Genomic DNA, 24,453 nt, shown 5'->3' with positions numbered 1-24,453 from the left:
CTACACTCACCCCATTTAAGGAACCAGTTCGCCCTGTCTCCAGGAGCGAGCAAGGGAACCTGTTACTTGTTTTCACTCTCTCATGCTGCAGCACCAGTCCCGATAAAGCCTTGCCTGAATTCCTCTTGTGGCCTCTTCTCAATTTCTATTGATTAAAGAGTCCAAGAACCTGGGTCAGTAACAATAGTATGTGGAAAATCACAGTATCTACTGCTTTGTGTGAAAAAGTTTTTAGAAGAGACAGCATCTAAATGTGAAGAAGTTTTAATTTGCTTATGTTTTCCTTTTTAAGGAAAGTGTAAGAGTTCTATATCATAATAATCTATGCCTAAATAACTCTAAAACAGCCCTTTCGATAAGAAGAAAATAAAAACTCTGAAAGAAAAATGTTACGTAAATTTAATTGACAGCATTTTTTCTTTCTTGAGCTATCTATAAAATAACAGTGGTTCTTACTGTCAATGACATTATAGTCTATGAAATATGGGATACTTGCTGTAAAATTAGTGATTTTTTTCCCTCTTTTGGGAAACAAATGGGATTAGTAAATTGTAACTGTTATCTCTTTTACTGAGGTAAAGGCACATGGAGATCTGCACGTACCTTTCTCAGAAAGATAAATTTCACACTATTGCAATAAACAGAACACATGATGCTTGCAAATTCCCCTAGAGAAGTTTCTCTGTTCACAGTGAGGTTCTGTTATAGCTTGATGTTGCTCAGGGAAGCCACATTAAAAAGAGTCAATATGTTTTGACAGCACTGCCAATCAACTCCACCTTCCACACTCCCCACGCCAAAAGGGGTGTAAGCAAGTAAGATGGAAAAGCCTCTGTTCTCACTCACCCTAACTCTGAGGCAAATGTGAGTTTGCTACCAAAAGTCCTTAAAAGAAGGTCGTTAGTCCATATCTTAGACAATCAAAAAGAAAAAGAAAATAACAGTACCAAAGGGAAGAATCTTGTGAACACAGAGGTAAACCATTAAAGAGAAGTAGGAAACTCTTCAGATAGTTACGAGGTCTCTGCTAAGGCTCTCTGTGTCCTAAACTTTCTATCTTGCTGCTTATTTTAAAGAACCAAAATTGTATCTCAACCAAGTGGATGCCAACCCTGACATTTTGGCAAAGGCCAGAAACCCACATAAATGTGCCCATATTAGGTCTACCATCTCTACACTTTCTTCACTGCTCCCCACCCAGGTGAGCCCACCCACTCCATGGGCTTCTTCTCATCCTTCACTTCCCCTTCAAACAAACAGTGAGAAGCAGTATCAGTGGGGGCATAAATGATCGCCTTTGAACAATGATCGCCTTTGAACTCACTCCATGGATGGTGCATTTGACAGCATCAGTCCTGGACGTAATGCAGGCAGCACATACAGCCCAGTTCCGGCCGATCCAAACAGAGGAAAGATGACTAGAGGAATAAATAAAAGGCTCCCTCCCATATGGATGTGCCCCACTGTGCAATTATAGCAAAGTCTGTAATTCCCAGCAGTGTCATTTAAGTTCTTGCCTCTTCAAACTCTCATGGTAGACTGTAAAAATGCTGATTTACCACCTTTCTTGGCGAGTTGTCTCTGGAAACGCTGACCCTACTCCACCCAACACTTAATAAAAAACTGATGTCCAAAAGGGTTATAGGTTCATCTCTAAATTCCATACTTGTTCCAAGAAGAAAAAATAATATTTGTTGTTTTGGGGGTCCAAAAGAGGAAAGCAAGAAAGAGAAAATATTTGATATTCCAGGAGTGCCAAGTCCCAAAGCTTCAAAATTCTCTCCAGCAGCCTTCTTCAAAATACCTGTAGTCCCTGGAGCACTGGTGGCCTTTGCCCAGGTCCCTAGTACTCTCCATAATTGCATAAACATGCAACTTCGTGAATTTAGAGAGAAGTAGCTTACATATGCCACTTAAAAAAAAAAAATAACTTCTGTATCTCTTCTCTAGAAACATGCCAGGTTCCATGGGAGGAGGCTGGACAACCCCCTAGGCAGGTTACACACAACGAGCAGCTGCTGTGAGCCAAGGGGAGGGCGTGTGGAGGCCGTGAGGTAGTGTCTCGTCTGAAGGAAATGAAATACTGCATGCAGAGGGCTTATTAAAAGCTTCATGCTTGAAAAATCCCTAGTAAAGTCAAGTTCTGGAAGCAGACAGTTTCCCTTTTGCTGGTCATGTTAACTTTATAGCTGGAAATGTGAATGCAATTTTGACATTTGTATGGACTTAGAAAAAAAAAAAGATAGTGAAGCATGCAGCCAGTTTTTATTGAAAAAACATAACGGAGAACAAAACTTCTCAAGTCAGCACTTTGCCAGTGACTAAGGTGGAGGCTTCTCTTCTGCACACCACCTTGTCACAGCTATGGTAAATAAAAAAGCAAAACAGTACAGTGACCATGGAGGCCACGGCCCTCCTTCTGAGCTGCTCAGACAAAATGACTGTAGAAATTTTGCCAAGGTATTTCGGGACACTGTACTCCAAGCAGCAGTAAGACAGCTCACTGTGTTCCCCAAATTTAACTTTAAAAAACTCAACTGCATTTATTTTTTAAATTTTCAAAATAAATTTTTTGTTTCAAGCTTTTGAATGGTAATTTATGCACATGGTACAAAATTCAAAAGCTGCAAAAAGTATATGCTGAAATGTAGGTCTTCCCAAACTTCTCCCTAGTGATTCTACTCCCCTTCCTAGAGGCAGCTCTTGTTACCTTTTCTTGCAGATTCTTCTGGAGTCCTACGGCATATAAAAAGCACACCCTACACAAACCTCTTCTTTTGTTTCTTATATGGGCTTTTCTTTTGTTCACCCAAAAAGGTTTAATAAAAAAGATAGCGCATTTGGTGAAATGGATTTTAAACAACCTTATGAAATGGATTATTTTACTAGATTCAACCAGATATTTTAAAAGTATTAGCATGCTGTTAAATCACTCCCCAACCTCAAAATGATTTTTAAAAATAACATATTCATCCAATATTCATACCAGATGAATTCCAAAGTGAGAATCTCTCTCGCTCCTCTTATTGTTCATGGGATTGTGTCTTCCATCAAGGAAGGTTTCTCTCTTACCCCATTTTATTATGATCTTTAAATATTCTTACTGATGTTCATTATCTCAGCTTTTCTTTAAAATTCTTAAAATAATTTTGCAAGGTTTTCTAGATGGAAATAGCAAAAGTCATGATTTTGTAAATTGGCCAATAGAAATCAAATCCCTTACTGCTGGCTGAGGATGGCTGATCACTGGCAAGAACGAGAGTAGTGTTACACTGTAAAAAGACTACTGACTGGAATTTAAGTGGATTCTGATCTATTCTTTCTAACTACATTAGCATCCGGATCTCAACCATGTCTTAAAATCTCTCAAGCCTCCTACTTCCTTTTTTTTTTTCTATAACTGAGAGGAAATCACAATTAGAGATTTCCTGCTTAAACATTCTGTTTCTCATCTGACACTTTTTAGTGATTTTTCCCATATATATCTAGTCCTTAAAGTCTCAAATTGATCAGTGCAACAAACTTCTTTTTCTCAAGTTACAATGAAAACGATAGCACAATCAAAATGAAATTTGCTAGGTGTTATGGACTGAATATTTGTGTCCCTCCAAAAGTCATATGTTTAAGTCCTAACCTCCAATGTGATGGTATTTGGAGGTGGGGCCTTTGGGAGGTTTAGATGGATGGGGCATCCTACCCTCATGAGGGTGGGGCACCCAAGGCTGGATTAGTACCCTCATAAGAAGAGCTCTCTCTCCACCACGTGGGGACACAGTGATAAGGTGGCAACTTGCAAACCAGAAGTGGGCCCTCACAGAACCATGCTGGCACCTGATTTTGGACTTCCCAGCTCCAGAACTATGAGAAATATGTTTCTGTTGTTTAAGCCACTCAGTGTACGGTATTTTGTTATGGCAGCCCAATTTAAGTCACTAGGCATTTCCTAACTTTTTTTTTTAACATCTTTATTGGAGTAAAATTGCTTTACAATGGTGTGCTAGTTTCTGCTGTATAACAAAGTGAATCAGCTATACGTATACATATATCCCCATATCCCCCCCCTCTTGTGTCTCCCTCCCACCCTCCCTGTCCCACCCCATTTCCTAACTTTTGACAGCAAATAGTTCAGCCACCCAAAGATATGGTTTCAACTGATGCCAGTTCTTCTTTGTTTCATTCAGTCATATAGGCCCTTTCAGCATTACTGCCTCAGAAGTGCATGTTTCATCCTGCATACATGGCAGGCCCCTATTCTTGGTACAGATGCTGTCCACTGGGCACATTTTCAGCTCCTGGATCCTGCCACTGAACTCACTGGAAACTAAGAACTGGAGTAGGACAGTGATATCTGCCTAAACTTACTTACCAACCAACCTGAATTCTAGGTGATTGAATTGAACTGGGCTTTGTGTAAGAACCTAAGACAAGATAGAACAGTGGGCTGCAGCGACTGAAACTAAGAGACATGTGAAAAACTCTTTCTAGGGGTGAGGCCAAGGTCAGGAACCACAAAACTGGCCTTCTTAAGGAAGGGGATAAGAAGTGGAAATCAAGTATGAGGCAGCATATATTTTGTTCTTCTAATTGTTACATTAAAGATGTGTTTTACTCGACAAATTTATACTAAGGGCAAATTATGTGCTCAGAGCATTGTTCTAGGTGCCAGCAATACAGCAATGAAGAGACCTCCCTACTGGGAAAAAAAAAAAATCCTTGCCCTCATAGAACTCACATCTCACATTATGTTCTCCTACTTCGGCTCCACCACTAATTAGTGTCTCAAATAACACCTTATCTTTAACATGAGGATAGTGGTGCCCAATTCTCCTTTTACAGCTGTACTTTGTATATCATCAGGATTTTTAATGTTTCCATTCTGTTTTTCAAATATAAACAGGTCTTCCATTCTTTACCTAAATAAGTTTATTCTAAAAGTCAAAAATCTATTAACAGACTTACGTTATCATAACTATGTACATGCCAATGACTTCAAAGACAACTAATAGGCTAGAATCATATATTTTTTTATAAAAGGTCTAATGGCATAAACCCTGAGCAATTTAAAGGAGAATATTTATATCTTAATCACTCGAGTCAAATAAATTCCCTGTTCTTATGCCAAATCAATTAAATGCTGAAAATCATGACATTCCACATCAAAAAAAAATTATGACACACTTTATTTCATAATATCTGAACTAGAATTTCCTACATAGTTTTTTGTTTTTTCCTGAAGTTTGTAATTGCTTTCTTTTTTCTTGTTGATAGAAGAATAATTCACCTTCACCTTATTCTCAGGCTTATCTAGACTATCAGTCATGCTGGAGTTCACCTTTTTCCCCAGAACTCCCTGAACTCTGCATTCTCCTGCTCCAATCAGGAGTATTTGCTGCTTAAGCCCATTGTATAGCTTTTATCCTCATCTTTTCACTCTCTTTCTGGGATTTACTTTTTCTTGGATCATACCTGTTCCTCTTTCTTGCTTTTTCACCCCTGTCTTCTAAGAGGACATCCCAAAATAACTTACTAAGAAAGGATATTAGGAGATCCTGAGACATATACCTCTAAAAAAAAGTCTTTATTTTTATTCTCATACTCAGTGGATAGTTTGACCAAGTATAGAATTCCATAAAGAAGTGAAATAAATAAGTTAAATAAAGAAGTGGAAAGGCAAGCTGCAGACTAGGAGAAAATATTTGCAATACACAAACCTGAAAAAAGCCAGGACCTAGAATTTACAAAGAACTTCTAAAAATCAGTAAGAAAAAGATAAACAACCCAATTTTTAAACATGGGCCAGTATGTGAATAGGAACTTTGCAAAAGAAAACAACCAAATGGCTAAGACGTATGTGAGAAGTTGCTCAATATCAATGCTCATCAGGGAAAATCAAACTCACAGTGAGATATCACTGTGCATTGACGAAAAGGGCTTAAGTTAAAAACACTGATAATACCAAGTACTGGGAAAGACAGAGAGACACTAGAACTTCAGAATACATTGCTTATATGAGGGTAAAACTCTTTGAAATACTGTATAGCAGTTTCTAAGAAATTAAACGCACATCTATGACCAAACCAGCAATTCGAATCCACCCAGAATAAATGGTCAAACAATTCACAAAAACTCGTGTAAGTTTGTTTGTAGTTGCTGTATTCAAAATAGCTTCAAACTAGAAACAACCCAATGACTACCAAAAGGAGAATGGAGAAACAAACCATACCATAATAATAGAATGGAAGACTTCTCAGCAATAGAAAAGGATGAATTACTACTACACCCAACAACTTGGATGAATACTAAAACAATTATATTGATCAAAGGAAGCTGGACATAAAAGTATATACTCTATGACTAAATTTATAGAAAGTTCAGGAACAGGGAAAACAAATCTATGGTGATAAAAGTCAAATACCGATTATTTGAGGGAGAAGGTAATGTGTATTGATTGAGAGAAGGCATGAGGGAACTTTCTGGGGTGAAGGAAATAGCCTACATCTTGATCTGGATGGTGTACATTTACTCACAAGGCTCTGCACTTAAGATTTGTGCATCTCACCATGGGTACTACATTTCAACTTTTTTTAAAAAAGAAAAATAGCTAGGTTGAAAATCGTCTTCCTTCAGTACTTTGAAAGCTTTTCCTCATTATCTTCTAACATCCACAAGTGATGGTAAGAAGTCTTGTGTGAGTCTGATTCTAACCCCTTTGAAGTCCAAGTTTATTCTCTCTGGAAGTTTAGGAACTTTTCTTTAACCTTCTTGCTCTGAAATTCCATGAGGATGTCACTAGGTAGGGATCTTTATTACATTCATCCCATTTGCCCCTCAGTATGCCTTTTCAATTTCAATACTTGTGTCTATCCTTATCGCTGGGGCATTTTTCTATTAATTTTACAAAGAATTTTCACCTTTTCTTTTTATTAAAATCTACTGTTCTTGAATCTCTATGGTCAGAATATGGAATTCCTAAATTAAGCCTCTATGTCTCTTTCTTTCATTTTTTATATTTTCTTTGTCTATCTGCTTTGTTCTGTAGATTTCCTCTGCTTTATCTTATAGCAATTATGCTTAATTTCTAAGCAGTCTTACTTGCTCTGTGTTCCTGTTTCACAACAATTTGATTTTAGGACACAATATCTTCTCGAATCTCTGAGAGTACCAGAAGATTTTGAAAAAGTCCCTCTCTGTTTTCTGATAATTGTGGTCTTTCTCTTTCATACTACTTGTCTTCCTCGTGTGTTGGATCCTCCCTAGATGCTACATATTAATAATGAAGATGTGTGTTTCCTCCTCTGTTCAGTAGGAAGAGTTTTTTTCCTTGCTTTGGGGGTCTTCCTGGAAGATCCATATACAAGGGAAGGGCAGGTTGAAAGATCAGCTTTATGGTAAGTAGGCTTGGAGCTCCCTGACAGTTCAGGGGTATCTAAATGCCAGAATAAGGAATTCTTTTGCTGAACAGCCAAAACTCTCAAAAAGAAATCATGGCTTTCCCTGGTTTACTTATTGTCTTTAGAGAAGGATCCTGGAGGCAATGGCCAGGTGGCCTGCAGCTCTGAAGGGTTGAGGAGCAAGCAGGGCTTCCAGGCACTGACTTTCACACAACTTTCCCCTGTTTATGGCTTCTGCTCACCTCTTCTTTCTTATCATTCCTGTGACTCCAAGCCTTTAGCCCCTCCAGGCAGATGGGTGCTCTTCTGCACTGCAGACCATCACATAGCACATTCTGGGCTATGGTTTTGCTACTGTGTTTCATCTGTCTACATGCTTCCAACCACTTGCCATCATCTAGAAGTTTCTTGAAGTCTCTAATCTACTCATTTCCTCCTCTCCACACTCTTTCCATTCCTATAAAAACTTTTATTATCATTTCAATGTAGTCTCTACAGGGAGAGAGGTGAATATGTATGTTCAATCTATCTTGAGTTAGAATGTACATTCTTTTCTTTTTTCCCCAGAAGTAAATTAATCTGTTTAGAAAAACCTGATAAGATGTTAATATAATAAGTTAAAGATATTACCAGACAAAACTCATTTATTAAGGCATCACCTGACCCTTCAGTGCAGATGATTCTCAAATCTATACTCTCAGCATCTTTCCATATTTCCACGTACCTCCTGATAATTTCCAATTCTTTGTCTACTTTTACCACATTTACAACAACCCAAGCCCGTTCTCTACTCCTTGCCTCCCCACGAAGATCTTCTTCCCCAACACGACTAGCCCACTTGATCTTTCTGCAGGTTCCACCCACATCCATGCAGGCTGAACACTTCACACAAGTTTTTGACTTTTCTTTGCCCTGTTTCTTTGTAGTTGATGAGTGCTCAAATCCTCTCTCTTCTTCCTATTTTATTCTATGTTTGGAGAGAATTCTCTCCTTTAGCTCACCTTGCTCCTGGAAAATAAAGGGGACTAAAAGCAGTAATAGGTACATCGGCTGCATCACTGCCCGGAGAAGGGCAAAGGAGTAACACTTGACACTAAGCAATATCTTCTCCTTTATACAGGTGTGCACAGTTGATACTGCAGCTGAACAGAAAAAAATGTGCCTATTAAACATTTAAAGAAAATAAATTGTATTTGTCACAGAGAAGAATTTATAAACATCTTCTAAGAGTTGAATGCCAAATGCATATATTCTTGGACCTAAAATTATTTTCAAGTCCAGTAGACTGATTCCAATCTCTCCTACTTTGCAGCCATTCTGATAAAGTCTCAAACCTATCTCATCTCTTTCCTTTCTTTTTTTTAAAAATATTTTAAAAAATTAATTAATTTATTTTTGGCTACGTTGGGTCTTCGTAGCTGCGTGCGGGCTTTCTCTAGTTGTGGCAAGCGGGGGCCACTCTTCCTTGCAGTGCACGGCCTTCTCACTGCAGTGGCTTCTCTTGTTGTGGAGCACGGGCTCTAGGCACGTGGGTTCAGTATGGGCTTTAGAGCACAGGCTCAGTAGTTGTGGTGCACAGGCTTAGTTGCTCTGTGGCATGTGGGATCTTCCCGGACCAGGGCTTGAACCCATGTCCCCTGCATTGGCAGGCAGATTCTTAACCATTGTGCCACCAGGGAAGTCCCTCATCTCTTTCCTTTCTTTATGTAAATAAGACACTACAAGTGCGTATATTATCTGAATGATCATATTAGCTGAAGCCAGGATCTTCTGAAAGCTGTAGTCTATGTGGGTAGAGATCACCTTCATACTCCCTCAAATGCCATTGTACTTATGTGTTTTTAGTGTTAGTCTGATGTCTGCACCATCAGCTGTAATTAGAAACATATAAAACTGTTATCAGGCTGAACTGTTGATAAACCTAGTTTAGGAATTTAATGTTTTTCTGCTTTAGTTCATACTCATATCTCTACTGATAGATGACTGTAGGGTTTACACTTAGACACTTGGAAAATTCAACTTGCCATTAAGTTGTAACTTGTGTGTCTCTTTTGTAGGAATAAATTGATTAGAGACCAGCCCTGAAGTCTGTTGGGAGGATTTGGTGGGGGTGGGGGAAGCAGAGAGAGATGCGTGGTAATGGGAGGAAGGAGGGTATTTATATTCGGTGAGGTTTGGATGTTAAACAGAAAGGAAATCACAGATGGTGTCTGATTACTGTTGGATTACTGCCAACAACTTATAGGTAGATATTGCAGGAAAAACCAAACATGGCACCCATGGGAACCTCATTCTCAAACCTCAGTGCCCTTCAAGGGCTCAGGATTATGTTCTGTGTCACTGTTGCTGATTATACACACATTTATACATATACATACATTTCACTTTTAGAAACATCATCATACAAAAACTTCAATTACTGAATAGGTACATTAACCAGAACATATTTCCATCACAGAATAAGCCTTCATTTCATGAAATGATTTTACAGAATACTACATTTCCCTATGAATTTAAAATTTGATTTATTTACAAAATTAATTTTTCATGCAGTTTTTTTTTTTTTTTTTGCGGTACGTGGGCCTCTCACTGTTGTGGCCTCTCCCCTTGCGGAGCATAGGCTCCGGACGCGCAGGCTCAGCGGCCATGGCTCACAGGCCCAGCCACTCCGTGGCATGTGGGATCTTCCCGGACTGGGGCACGAACCCGTGTCCCCTGCATTGGCAGGTGGACTCTCAACCACTGCGCCACCAGGGAAGCCCTCATGCAGTTTTTATTTGCAGTTCAACTTTTTATTTTAATAAAATCAGAATATGCACAACACATGCAGTTCTAGCATCTAAATTAACAAGCAGTTACTAAAGCTACAGTGACTTGAGGTTAACTCAATCACTCATAAAGGTTTATTGATGACTGCCATATTCACATTTACAAAAACACATCAGTTAATGTATAACAAGACAAATATACAAATCAGGACAGGCCAAGATCCTGATTTAACATAGTATCCCTTTGTTTTCACCTATAAAATTGACAGTGACTCATTTTTGCTAAGTAAAGGGTGCTGGTTGGCAATTGATACCTAAGTTTATCATCGACATCATAACTTTAGGATTGCATCTGATTGTCTTGATTCTCCAGCTTTATAATGTCTCCACAATTCCCTGACAACCTGACAAACATTAAAACTACCTCAATACCCAGTCGTTTGTCCATTGTACATCACTGTAACTGAATCAGCAGGTTTCCCTTGGAACATGATGGACTTAAACTGAATAGTCTCAACCTGAAGTGTTTTGGATTTCTTTAACAGTGAAAAGAAAGGCCATTCACTGCAAAAAAGAAATGCAGAGTCCTAAGATGCTCTCTCAAATTCATGGGAGCCATGTCTAAACAAAAATAACAGTAACAAAACTCCCTTTTATTTCTGTGGAAAGAAAAACCACACTGTTACTATGGGTAGGGGGACATGAACATTACTCCATAGGAGACTCGAGATTCTCAAGTGAAGAGTACAGGCCTAGAGATTGAGAACCAGGACCAGACTGCCTGGGTTTGAATCCTGAGTCTGTATCTTATAAGCAAGTGTGTGTTTTAGGGCAAGTTACTTACACTTGCTGTGCCTCAGTTTCTTCACCAGTAAAATGGAGATAAACTTGTACCTATATCATACAGCTGTTTTACGATTAAATGAGCGAAAGCATAAAGTGCTTGGGAAGGAACAGTGCTGTGTAAGTGTTTGCTACCATGACTGGGATAAATCCCTACCTTAGTCCAGGTGCTTTACATTAACGATTGCAGTCGATACCTCCAAGTGGATGCTGGATATTATAATCTCTATTTTCCTTGAAGAGAAAATGGACTTCAGAATAGTAAGTAATAAGGAATTTTTCCAAGACCACATACTGAGTAAGCGGTTAGGCTACAAGTCCTAACCAAGTCTTTCTCATTCCAGACCATCTCTTCATACTGGTGAAGAGGAAGCAGCCAACTAGCTAGCTGGCCGACTTTCTCACTTTTCAATTAGTTGTCCTAGTGTTCCATAAGCGGGTCTTGGCCGGTCTTGGACAGCCACCTCAAAGATGCCCCATCTGTTCCTGTCCGCTTTATGGCCAGGGAAAAGCCAGTGTTTTCACCCAGCGTGGGGCCGCCAGCTCTGCAGGGAAGCTGGGGAACAGATGCAATGATCAGAGGGCCTTGGTGCCAACCACTTTCTCTTCCCTATTGTCAGAGAGGCTCCCTGCAGTGGCTGTCACTCAGGGTATGTGATTTGCTTGCTCTTTCCCTTCCAAAATGTTTTAATTTTTTTACACCATATTTAATATTTTATTGCTTCGTGTGGATGAAAGGAGAAAACCTTGTTCTGAAAAATACATAACTCCACCTTCCACAGAAGAGATCCATCCTGGAGCAATGGTCACAGCCAGCGCTGCCAACTTCAAAAATAGATGGCTCCGATATCTTCAGAAACCAGATTTTCATATTTGTTCTCTGAAGAGCAGAGGGTACATTTTTAATAAAACTTTAGTGGTGATAAATCGCTAGCTCCAAATCCGCAGGCAGAGGCTCAGCACGTAGTGACCTAGGAGCCACTGGGATGAGTAATTTGCCTGTATAAACAGGAGCACGGAGGAAGTCTTCTGTAAGGCTCAACACATTTTAGCTGGGTGACTTCATTTCCATTATCAGGTCTGATCTCAGCGGAGGTGATTTGCTTGCAGTGTAGATCTAGATGACCCTGGCACAGACGTACCCAGTCTAACCTCAAATCTAAAGCAGAAGGGCAGATATTCATCTTCCCCAGGACATTATAGTGTGTTTAAGCACAGCATTAACATAGCTTGTACATACTTATTTGTGACAAGGCCCAGACCTTGGAAAATCTTCTGGTTTAATTTCTTACACACAATGACTGAATACAGATTAATTTTTATGCCTAATAGGAGGGTATATGCTTAACATCAAAAGCAATCTCTTGCTGCAATAGTTGGCTCTGCTTAAATCTGATCAGGAGTAAGGAAGAGCTAGGAGGAGTGAAGTCAGCTACGCGGGAAAACGTGGCAAATGGTCATCTCACCTCTCTCCGAACTCATCTGTTAGGCATTCAGCCCAGCTCTCCACTGTAGGCGACAGGAGGAGGTGGTCTCAGAAAGGGCCCTTAGGTAAATAATTTTTGACTTAACTCCTGCTTGAGCCTTTGAAACCATGAGTGAAGTCCCCTGGGTTACTCTTTCATGTGAAGGAGTGGAGGTGTCTCCAAATACTGAGAATGGAGTTACGGAAAAGGGGCATACGACACAGCCACAGAATGTCCACCACAGGGTGCTATGTGGGCAGGCAGACAAGTGGAAAGGTGTGAGGGTGCTGTCCTGCATTTTAGGGGCACTGCTGATAGAATGCTGGGCTCCTCCTTTGCAGCTGGAGGACCCAACGTACAGAAGAATATGGAAGGGCTTCCCTGGTGGTGCAGTGGTTGAGAGTCCGCCTGCCGATGCAGGGGACACGGGTTCGTGCCCCGGTCTGGGAAGATCCCACATGCCGCGGAGCGGCTGGGCCCATGAGCCACGGCCGCTGAGCCTGCGCGTCCGGAGCCTGTGCTCCGCAAGGGGAGAGGCCACAACAGTGAGAGGCCCACGTACCGCAAAAAAAAAAAAAAAAAGAAGAATATGGAAAAGAGGTCCTAGTCCACTCCAGTGTGTTCCTCCTCCCCGGCCCCCGTGACATTCATTGGCTGGAACGCTGGGTGTGCCATGGGGATCGCATTCCAATGAAGCAAAAAACGCTGAAAGATCCTTCTCAGTCCCTAGCTCTGAAAAAGGAGGATAGTTTCTTTTGGCCTTCTAGATCTACTCTTCACCTTATCCCCTCTGCCCTGGGTCCTGGGAGACAGAAATTTTATGGATCGTATCAACGGGCTCCCTTGCCCTCTTGCTTCCAACTGGATTCAGTCAGTGGGAAGCACCAGCAAGAGAAAAGGACAGAGAAGAAATGAGGCTGGGGTATTTCTCCCCTGGGCCCATCCCTGTGGGGTCACTGGAATGTGGCTACATCCTTCAACTAGTGGCACAGCTCCCGTCTGAGCCATCTTGCAGGGATAGGGATTAGCTTTAGAAAGGACACCTTCTGACACTTCCACTGTGACCTCAGAGGCGGAAGCAAAGCCACATTTGGATGCAGGTGTGGGTAGCAGTGACAGGAAGCTGAGAGGTCTCACGTGATGGCCTCCTTTTATTGTAGGTATATGAGGAAGGAGATAAATGCATTCCTGATGCACAGGCGGAGAAGGTAGTAGAAGAGAGGGCTTGAGGGGTGTGGGAAAAGTTGGAGAGAGATGACTCAGAAGATGAATAAATATAAATATAAGGCACCTTTGAAGAGTGCATGAAATTAGAGAAGATGAATTTATAGCAGCGCCAAGCTTTATGCGTAGCACTGGGAAAGAAGCCTGTGAGTGAAGGCAGAAAAGGCAATCAGCTGGAGATCTGTAAAGTCAGGAGTTTACCAGGTACAGGAGATGAAAGGAGGACACTGAGAATTGAAGACTTTGGCAAGAGCGTGACTGAGGAAATCTGCCTCGTGGTCATGATGGGACTGAAGATGATGTGGGATGACAGTTGAAGGAACAAAGCAGTAGAGATCACAAAGAGACTGAAGAGCAGACATAGTGAGAATAACAGATTGAGGGAACTGTGATCAGGAAGTGAGATTTGGATGGAGGGAAGGAGTTCCTGGTAATGACAAGTTTTAGGACCTGATCATGGAGATGGAGTGGAGGTCATTAAAGTTCAAAAGGTCAAGAAATGGAAAGTGTTTTTCATCCAGAATGATACCCATTTCTTGTTAACACAACTAACATTTTTTAAAATGAAAATTAATTTGTTGAGAAAAATTTATTTCAATGTGAAACTATGCATTGTGTAGAAGATACCCTTTCTGGGTTATCAGACTCTAAACATCTCTTTTTTTTTTTTGAACTATATTATAAGTTTATAGTTGTAGATGACTGAGAGACATGCAAATTATGTCCTGTCTGATAAAGGTTAGATTGGCAAACCCATTTTGCCTCCATTTACAATTCATTAATATACTTTTACTCCATATAAATTTGAATTTAACTTATTGTTTTGAACTGTTTATAATATCTGCTTGGTTCCATTACCAATTAACAAGTAGAACAAGATCTTTAACCTGTACTCATTTTTATACCTGTATGAAAGTCATGATTTCACTTGATCTTTTTAAAAAATTATCTTTTAACAAAGTGTATTTTTTAAAACAAAAAATTGGTGAGAAGAGTAGAGTTGTTTTGCACTTTTACAGATCTTTTAAATGTCTGGAATAATACAATACAGCTGGTTTCCCATATCTGCATTCAATCTCCTATAGCTATGTTATTTTAGTTGAAGTATATGAAGAAAATTTGGTCTCACATAGATATGTAGTTGGAAGAGGGGGGAGTATTTTAATATCCTTTTCAGATCATTGTGGATATTCTTATTAATACTGTATCAAAACTTGCCAAGTTGTAGTTTCTTAAAGGTTAGTTGCAATGTGGGATCTGATACATTCCAATGAACTTTACATACTCTGTTAAATTAAAATTCATTGGTCGATCTTTCACACTGAAAGGATCTTTTATCTATGCATGATTTTCTAACATCATGCATTGGTCACTGGGAAAACACTCGTTCACTAAGTCATGCAGATCTTTCAAATGGTTACACATCTCACTATATAATATGTATTTTAAAAAATCACATTGTTAATATCACAACCAATCTCAAAAAAAGCCTTAAATATTAGGAAGCTTTCAAATTTACAGGTGTATATGTGTTCCAAAATTCTAATTTTCACTTGCAAGCTTGACTTTTTTTTTTTTTTTTGCGGTACGCGGGTCTCTCACTGTTGTGGCCTCTCCCGTTGCAGAGCAACAGGCTCCGGACGCGCAGGCTCAGCGGCCATGGCTCACGGGCGCAGCCGCTCCGTGGCATGTGGGATCGTCCCGGACCGGGGCACGAGCCCGTGTGCCCTGCATCGGCAGGTGGACTGTCAACCACTGCGCCACCAGGGAAGCCCTGCTAGCTTGACTTTTATCATTAGCAACAGATACAGTCATTTTCTGTGACAGGCTCACTCACTCATTTTTAGGATATATTTGCCAAATACTCAAGTCTAAATAACCATAGTCTACTCATCAGTCATTCAAGTAAAAATAGCATTTCACAAACAGCAACTAGTCTACCTTACAACTCAACAATTCCACAACAGAGAGTGGCCAAGACGGTGGAATAGAAGGACCCTGAGCTTATCTCCTCTGGCAAGCACATCAAAGTCACAACTATCTGCAGAACAACCATCAGTGAAAAAAGACTGGAACCTACCAGAAAAGATCTTCTACAACTAAAGACATAAAGAAGGAACCTCAATGAGATGGGTAAAAGGGTAAGACTCGAGATGTAATCAAATTCCACACCCCTGGGTGGGCAACCCGTAGCTGGAGAATAATTACAATGCAGAGGTTCTCGCACAGGAGTGAGAGTTCTGAGCCCCACATTGGGCTGTCTAGGCTGGGGGTCCTACACTGGGAAGATGAGTCCCCAGAGCATTTGGCTTTGAAGGCCAGCAGGGCTTAATTTTGGGAGCCTCACAGGACTGTGAGAAAAAGAGACGTCACGCTTAAAGGGCACACACAAAATCTCACGTGCATTGGGACCCAAGGCAAAAGCAGTAATTTGATAGAAGCCTGGGCCAGACCTACTTGCAGGTCTTGGAGAGTCTCCTGGAGAGGTGGAGGACAGCTGCAGCTTACTCTGGGGTCACAGACACTGGTGTCAGACATAGACACCGTGTGAACACTGCTGCTGGTGGCTGCCATCTCGGCTCATTGGCACCAAGACCTGACCCTACCCAACAGCCTGTAGGCGCCAGTGCTGGGATGCCTCAGGCCAAACAACTAACTGGGCGGGGACACAGCCCCACCCAACATCAGACAGGTTGCCTGAAGACTTCCTGAGCCCACAGCCACCTCTAGACACACCCCTAGACACAGTCCTGCCCACCAGAGGGCCAAGACCCAGCTCCACCACCAGTGGGCAAGCACTGACCTCTCCCTCCAGGAAGCCTGCACTGGCCTCTAGACGAGCCTCATCCACCAGGGGGAAGACACCAGAAGCAAGAAAACTACAATCCCACGGCCTACGGGCCAAGTCTGCAGATGGCAGGACAGACCCTACCCTGGGACCAGCTGGCCCTGGCTCTGTCCACTAGCAGGTCAACACAAGCTTCAGGACACCCTGGACCCCATACCCACTGCGCCAGGAACCAGTCTCCCCACCAATGATCTGAAGTGAGCTCTGGATCCCTGGGTCCTGCAGCCAGACTCCAGGAATCAGCCCTGCCTACCAGTAGTCCAGCACTAACCCCATAACCTGGCTTCACCTGCCAGTGGGTGGGCAACAGCCCCAGAGTCTCTGGGACCCTGACTCCAGCCACCGATGAGCCAGCACTAGCCCCAGGGACCCTAGAGTTCTGCCGCCAGCTGCCTTATGACTGTCCCAATGAACAGCAGCCAGCAGCATCCACACACGTCAGGGCCTGGCAACCAACTACCAGACTGCCACACAGTCAGCCCGCCACAACAGAAGGACGCATGCAGCCCCCCAGACTGCCACACAGTCAGCCCACCACAACAGAAGGATGCATGCAGCCCTCCAGACTGCCACACAGTCAGCCCGCCACAGCAGAAGGACGCATGCAGCCCTCCAGACTGCCACACAGTCAGCCCGCCACAGCAGAAGGACGCATGCAGCCCTCCAGACTGCCCACACAGCCCGCCACAACAGAAGGATGCATGCAGCCCTCCAGACTGCCCCATGCAGCCCTCCAGACTGCCACATAGTCAGCCTGCCACAACAGAAGGACGCATGCAGCCCTCCAGACTGCCCACACAGTCAGCCCGCCACAACAGAAGGACGCATGCAGCCCTCCAGACTGCCCCATGCAGCCCTCCAGACTACCACATAGTCAGCCCGCCACAACAGAAGGACGCATGCAGCCCTCCAGACTGCCACACAGTCAGCCCGCCACAACAGAAGGACGCATGCAGCCCTCCAGACTGCCACACAGTCAGCCCGCCACAACAGAAGGACGCATGCAGCCCTCCAGACTGCCACACAGTCAGCCCGCCACAACAGAAGGACGCATGCAGCCCTCCAGACTGCCACACAGTCAGCCCGCCACAACAGAAGGACGCATGCAGCCCTCCAGACTGCCCACACAGCCCGCCACAACAGAAGGATGCATGCAGCCCTCCAGACTGCCCCATGCAGCCCTCCAGACTGCCACATAGTCAGCCTGCCACAACAGAAGGACGCATGCAGCCCTCCAGACTGCCCACACAGTCAGCCCGCCACAACAGAAGGACGCATGCAGCCCTCCAGACTGCCACACAGTCAGCCTGCCACAACAGAAGGACGCATGCAGCCCTCCAGACTGCCACACAGTCGGCCCGCCACAACAGAAGGACGCATGCAGCCCTCCAGACTGCCACATAGTCAGCCCGCCACAACAGAAGGACGCATGCAGCCCTCTTAGGGGGAACCCCTAGAGCATATAGCTTGGGTAATGAGCGGGGAGCTCACTGCTGGGACACAGAGGATGTCTCCTGCAGACGGCCACTTCTCCAAGGTCAAGAAATGTAAATAACCTACCACATACATAAAAATACAAACAGAAACTTAGACAAAATGAGGCAGCAGAAGAACATATTCCGGATGAAGGAACAAGATAAAACTCCTGAAGAACTAAGTGACATGGAGATAGGCAATCTACCCAAGAAAGAGTTCAGCTGATCAAAGAACTTGGGAGAAGAACAGATGCACAGAGCAAGAAGTTAGATGTTTTTAACAAAGAGAAAATATAAAGAACAACCAAGCAGAGATAAAGAATATCATAACTGAAATGAAAAATACACTAGAAGGAATCAATAGTAGACTAAATGATTCAGAAGGATGAATCAGTGAGCAGGAAGACAGAGTAATGGAAATCACTGCTGCCAAACAGAAGAAAGAAAAAAGAATGAAAAGAAACAAGGACAGTTTAAGAGACCTCTGGGACAACATCAAGTGCAGTAATATTTGCATTATAGGAGTTCCAGAAGGGGAAGAGAGAGAGGGGGGCCTGAGAAAATATTTGCAGAGGTAATAGCTGTAGACTTCCTTAACCTGGGAAAGGAAGCAGTCACCCAAGTCCAGGAAGTGCAGAGAGTTCCATACAGGATGAACCCAAAGAGGAACACACCAAGACACATCACAATTAAAATGAAAAAAATTAAAGATAAGGAGAGAATATTAAAAGCAGCAAGGGAAAAGCAACAAATAACATACAAGGGAACTCCCATAAGGCTATCAGCTGATTTTTCAGCAGAAACTCTGCAGGCCAGAAAGATGTGGTATGATATATTTAAAGGGATAAAAGGAAAAAACCTACAACCAAAAATACTCTACCCAACAAAGCTCTCACTCACATGTGATGAAGAAATCAAAAGCTTTACAGACAAATGAAATCTAAAAGAATTCAGCACCACCCAACTGGCTTTACAATAAATGTTAAAGGAACTTCTCTAGGTGAAAAAGAGAAGGCCAGAACCAGAAACAAGACAATTACAAAGTGAAAACAGCCCACCAGTAAAGGCAAACATACAGTAAAGGTAAGAAATTATCCACATACAAAGCTAGTAGGGAGGTTAAAAGACAAAAGTAAACTCACCTGTAACCACAATAAGCAGTTAAGGGATACACAAAACAATTAGACGTAAAATAGTATATCAAAAACAGTAATCATGAGGGGAGGAGAGTACAAATGCAGGGTTTTAAAAATGCATTTGAAATTAAGAGATCAGTAACTTAAAACAATCGCATATATATAGAGACTACTATATAAAAACCTCATGGCAAGCCCAAACCAAAAATTGATCACAGATACACACACAAAAAAAGAAAAAAGAGTCCAAGTATAATACTAAAGATAGTCATTGAATCACAAGAGAAGGGAACAAAAGAAGAAAAGGGGCAGGGGGCAGGGGGAAAGGTCTACAAAACAATTAACAAAATGGCAATAAGGACATACCAATACATACCAAAAATTACCTTAAACATAAATGCACTCCAACCAAAAAACACTGAGTGGCTGAATGGATACAAAAACAAGACCCATATATATGCTGCCTACAAGAGACTCACTTCAGACTAGAGACACACACAGACTGAAAGTGAGGGGATGGAAAAAGGTATTCCATGAAAACAAAAATCAGAAGAAAGCTGGAGTAGCAATACTCATATCAGACAAAATAGACTTTAAAATAAAGACTGTTACAAGAGACAAAGAACGACACTACATAATGATCAAGAGATGGATCCAAGAAGGAGATATAACGATTGTAAATATATATGCACCCAACAGAGGAGCACCTCAATATATACGACAAAGGTTAACAGACATAAAATGAGAAATTACACAATTACACAATTTCCCCAAGATAAACATCATACTTCAGTATGCAATAGAAGTACTTTATGTGTACTTCTCATGTTGTCACACAGACTATTAAAAAGACTTATACTCAAGGGTTGAGATTTAAATTTTTTTTTTTTTTTTTTTTTTTTTTTTTTGCGGTACGCGGGCCTCTCACTGCTGTGGCCTCTTCCGTTGTGGAGCACAGTCTCCAGACGCGCAGGCTCAGCGGCCATGGCTCATGGGCCCAACCGCTCCGCAGCATGTGGGATCTTCCCGGACCGGGGCACGAACCCGCGTCCCCTGCATCGGCAGGCGGACTCTCAACCACTGCGCCACCAGGGAAGCTCAAGGGTTGAGATTTAAAATTAATAATTTTATTGTTTCAAAAAGAACATTCTCAAGTGATCTTGGTATTTTCTTTTACTGTGAGTGGGAGGAAGTGAAGAATCCAACAATTACTAGTTTAGTGTCACTGCCTAAAGCACCAAGATGTTTATCCACTATTGCTTTTGCATCATCAGTGCAAATATCAATATGGTGAAAAGTGAATAATGCCTTAATGTTATTATGAAAGTACTTTTGCTTTTGTGGACACCCTGGGAGAGTCTCAGGGATCCCCCAGGGGCCCACAAACCACACTTTGAGAACCATGGCCTTACCAGATTTTCTTGCATGTTTCCTTTACTAAAGGAACTTGTACCTCTTCAGTGACTCCTCTGCTGCTCTGTGAGCTTTCTTCATTTCTCTTTCTCTAGGGCTTGACATAAAGTACATTATCAATGAATGTTTGTTGGAAGAGGTTTACCAGAGTGAAACCCAAAAGACAGAGTGATCAACTCTACCTGAAGGAACTGGATAAGGTTTAATGAAGATGACATTAAAGTGGGTTTTGAAGGATGAAAAGGAGGTGGACATGTGGATCTTGCATAGAGGAGCACTGTGGGTAGAAGGAGCACAACATGTGCTTGAGACCTTTGCCATGTTGAGATGATTTTGACAGATGAAGACACCCATTATACTACTGGACATATGCGGCTGGTACTTGTGACATACATTTAGGTTAGATTTGACAGTCATCAAAATATTGATGTGAGTTAGAATCATGGCAGTGGATGCAATCCAACAGGAAAAGTGTGCAGAGTGAGGAACAATGGAGTGGGGAGGAGGAGAGGATGATGGAGTCTTGCACACATCTGCTTTAAGGGTGGTCAGAGGAAAGGATGTCAGCACAGGAATCTGAGAAAGAATAGCTAGAAATCAGGTGTGGGATTTATGAGGCAGTAGAATCCTGGAATTAAAGGAGGAAAGAGCTTAAGTAATAAAAGTGTGTCCCAAAGTATCAAGAATCTCAGGGAAATCAATATTGAAAACTCTCCATCAAGAGTTGGTAACAGTGAAATGTTTGGTGGCCTTTGCTTGGACAGTTTCATCTAAGAAGTAAGAGAAGAAACCACATTACATGAAGTTAACAGTACGTTCAAGGATGATAAAAGGGGGAAAAGACTGTTACCGACTCATTTAAGAAATCTCACTACTAAGAAAATGAGTGAGTACAGGAGGACTATAGTTTCAGAGAGGATTTTTTTAATGTAGGAAATATGTGCATATTTGCAATTTACAGGGAAGGAGCCATAAAAAAGGGGACAGTGAAATTAAAGAGAAGAGGAAGTTACAGTGAATGGCTCACATCACAGTCTTTGAGGAAGGGAAGTCATAAGCTCCAAAGCTTAATGAAAGAAATTAGACTTATATTAGAGAAATGATACCTCTTCTCTGAGACTGGAGACAAACATGAGAACAGGTAATTAAATTTACATCTACAGAGCAAGAGAGCTGAAAATTCTCATACCCAGTAGCCTCCATTATCTCTATAAAATAGAAAGCAAGTAGTCTTTTGAGAGTGAAGGTAATGGGGCATAGAAAGTATTCTAGCCACGATTACCCAGCAAACAGAACCTAGGGCAAAAGCTTATTTTCTAACACTTTATTGGAGGAGGAAGTGTGGCATAATTCCGAAGAAGTATGAGGGAGGGAAAAGGGAAGTGAGACAGAGAAAGAGGAAGAACAAGTATGAAAAGGCACATAACTGAAATAATGAATGCTTGCTACCAAGTGCAGCTAAGTATGTGACATCAGACATCCAACTGCAGAAGGTCATGTGAAACACTGCAGGACAGTCCAGGGAGGGAGTGAGAATGGAGAATAATTTTTCCAGTAGCTCCTATCTCCACTGGTCAACGTTTTGCCCCAGAAAGCATCAAGTCTCCTGCATTACTAGTTTTCTAATATGGGTGCCTAGCAGTTTCCCAGGGAAGCCCCAGGGTGGGAGGTGAGTTACTGTGCCCTCATGAAGATGGTGGGTGAAGCAATACTTGGAAAGAGCCCACATAGAGCAGATCATTGCAGTACATCTGGGGCAAAGCTAATGGTTGAGGGCCCCTGAGAAAGGTAAGGACAAGAGGTTCTGGCCTTATGAGGAAAAGGTGTCTGAAACAGGAAGTTGACCTGCAAATAATAGTAAGACTATGAAAGTCAACTACTCCCTAAGAATAGAAAAAATGTGAGCTGCACTGAAGGTATATTGGATACCAACATTCATATTCTGTAATAATTTACAAAGCCATGTTATATTATTCTCCAACAACATTCAATGGCCCCAATATAAGACAGATGTAATTACACTGCAGAGTTTAAAGATTTCTGAGATAGGATTAGTGGAAGGTGAAAAGAGGTGAGGTTATAGGTGAGAAATGAAGTGACTAATCCTAAAATTTGGACATAGCGAACAAGGAATCATATTTCAGGGTGAGCCAAAAATAATCAGAGAAAGAGACTGGAAATCCTAACGTATTTGAAATCTGGTGGAGTGGGAATGAAAAAATAAAAGTGGAAGGATATAAAACTGAGATCACAGAACAGCATATTGGAATTTACTATTTTGGAAGGGAAACATTTTGGCGAAATGAAGAATCATTCTTGAGTCATGGAAATGAATTCATGAAGCAGAATCAGGACGAAAATTCCATTTGACTTCATGTCAAAGATGGATGTATCAACCACAGAGAAGTCTCTCAGGATGACAGTAAAAGATGAGGGAGTGAAGTGAATAAGAGATGCAAGATGGCAAAGTTATCAATGAATGTAGGAACATGAACTAGAGGTTTGTAGACCCAGCGATAAGAAGGAATAGTGGGGTGGCATTCACTAATTCTACTCTCTAGCAGGACTGAGTATCAACTGTTTGCCAGGCATTGCACTAGGTGCTGGGAACACAGACATGAGCAAGACAGTCCCACAAGCTAGTGGGGAGACAAACAGGAAAACCAATATTATAATACAATAAGGTATGTGTTTTAATGAAATTATATACAGCATGCTCAGGAAGTCATAGTAGCAAGTGCTGAAGTTAAGTCTTGAAAATTGATTTAGAGTTTTGCAGGTGAAAAGTGAAGGGAAAAAGCTCAAAGTAGAGGGAAGAACATAGTCATAGCCAATCATTACGAAAGAGATTCAGCAGAAAGAGACTAAGAACTATGGATGAACTTGATTATTTTGACAACTTTTAAAATACATTTAATATGTGTTGTGTGTTTAGAAATTCTTCCAAGTTTTTTATTTTTGTTGCAGTGTACAAATATATATATATATATGAATGTGTAATTTAGTTATAAAGATAATTCACACTTTTAGTTTGTTTATTTTCTTGGCATTCACGTTTTTTAGCTCTCAGGAGCTCTGAAAAAGGATTACAGAAGCAAGTCATTACAGGATCATCCATCTTGCCTCAAACCCAGGGGTGTGATAGGAGATCACAGGTCTCTTCAAGACAAGGACTGAGCACTCTGTTCCAGGATCAACAAGTTACAAATGCTCACTCTAGAGTACTGAGGATTCACATAAGAAAGTCGTAAGTGAAAATCACGAGTATTATCCTTAGAATTGTCTGCTTACTTTAAAGGATATATTCGGGTTGCTTCCCCCTTCTTTTACTACTTTTGAAGGAAGATTAACTCATTTGATTTTTGTGGCATTGGTCGCACTTCCAATTTTTAGAGAAGCCACAAAAAAGGAAAATAGCCCTGTAAACTTTCATTAGCCCTTTAAAATGGTCATGTGGATAAATGATCAAATGGTGAGGGCCTTGAAGACTTTTGCTCTGCCTATAAATGGTCACTAGCTGATGTGCTTCTCTACATCATTCTCCTACATTCAGTTTTAGAGCAAATAGTGGAGACAGCATAGGATGGGTGATAGAGTACAACAGACTTGGGTTAATGTCATGAGCTTGGTACTGGCTGTATGACTAAGCTAAGTACTGGTTACGGGCAGATTTTTTTCTTCCCAGAAGTTCATTTTCTTCTTCTGTAAAATGAGGCCTGAGCGTAGTTTTCGTGGGGTAGACCTGGACTCCTGAAGGTCAAAGGACTCAGTCGGCAGGGGCACCCTTACAGAGCTTTGACACTCTTAGAGCTGTAACCAGTCCTGCCTCCTGACTATTGTTTGCCTGATCCTGGATCCTCTGCTTAGCTGCCACATCACCTGCCTAGGC

The sequence above is a fragment of the Tursiops truncatus genome, chromosome 6, assembly GCF_011762595.2.
Source record: "Tursiops truncatus isolate mTurTru1 chromosome 6, mTurTru1.mat.Y, whole genome shotgun sequence".
In the NCBI taxonomy this organism is placed as follows: Eukaryota; Metazoa; Chordata; class Mammalia; order Artiodactyla; family Delphinidae; genus Tursiops; species Tursiops truncatus.
This window is presented reverse-complemented; position numbering follows the sequence as displayed.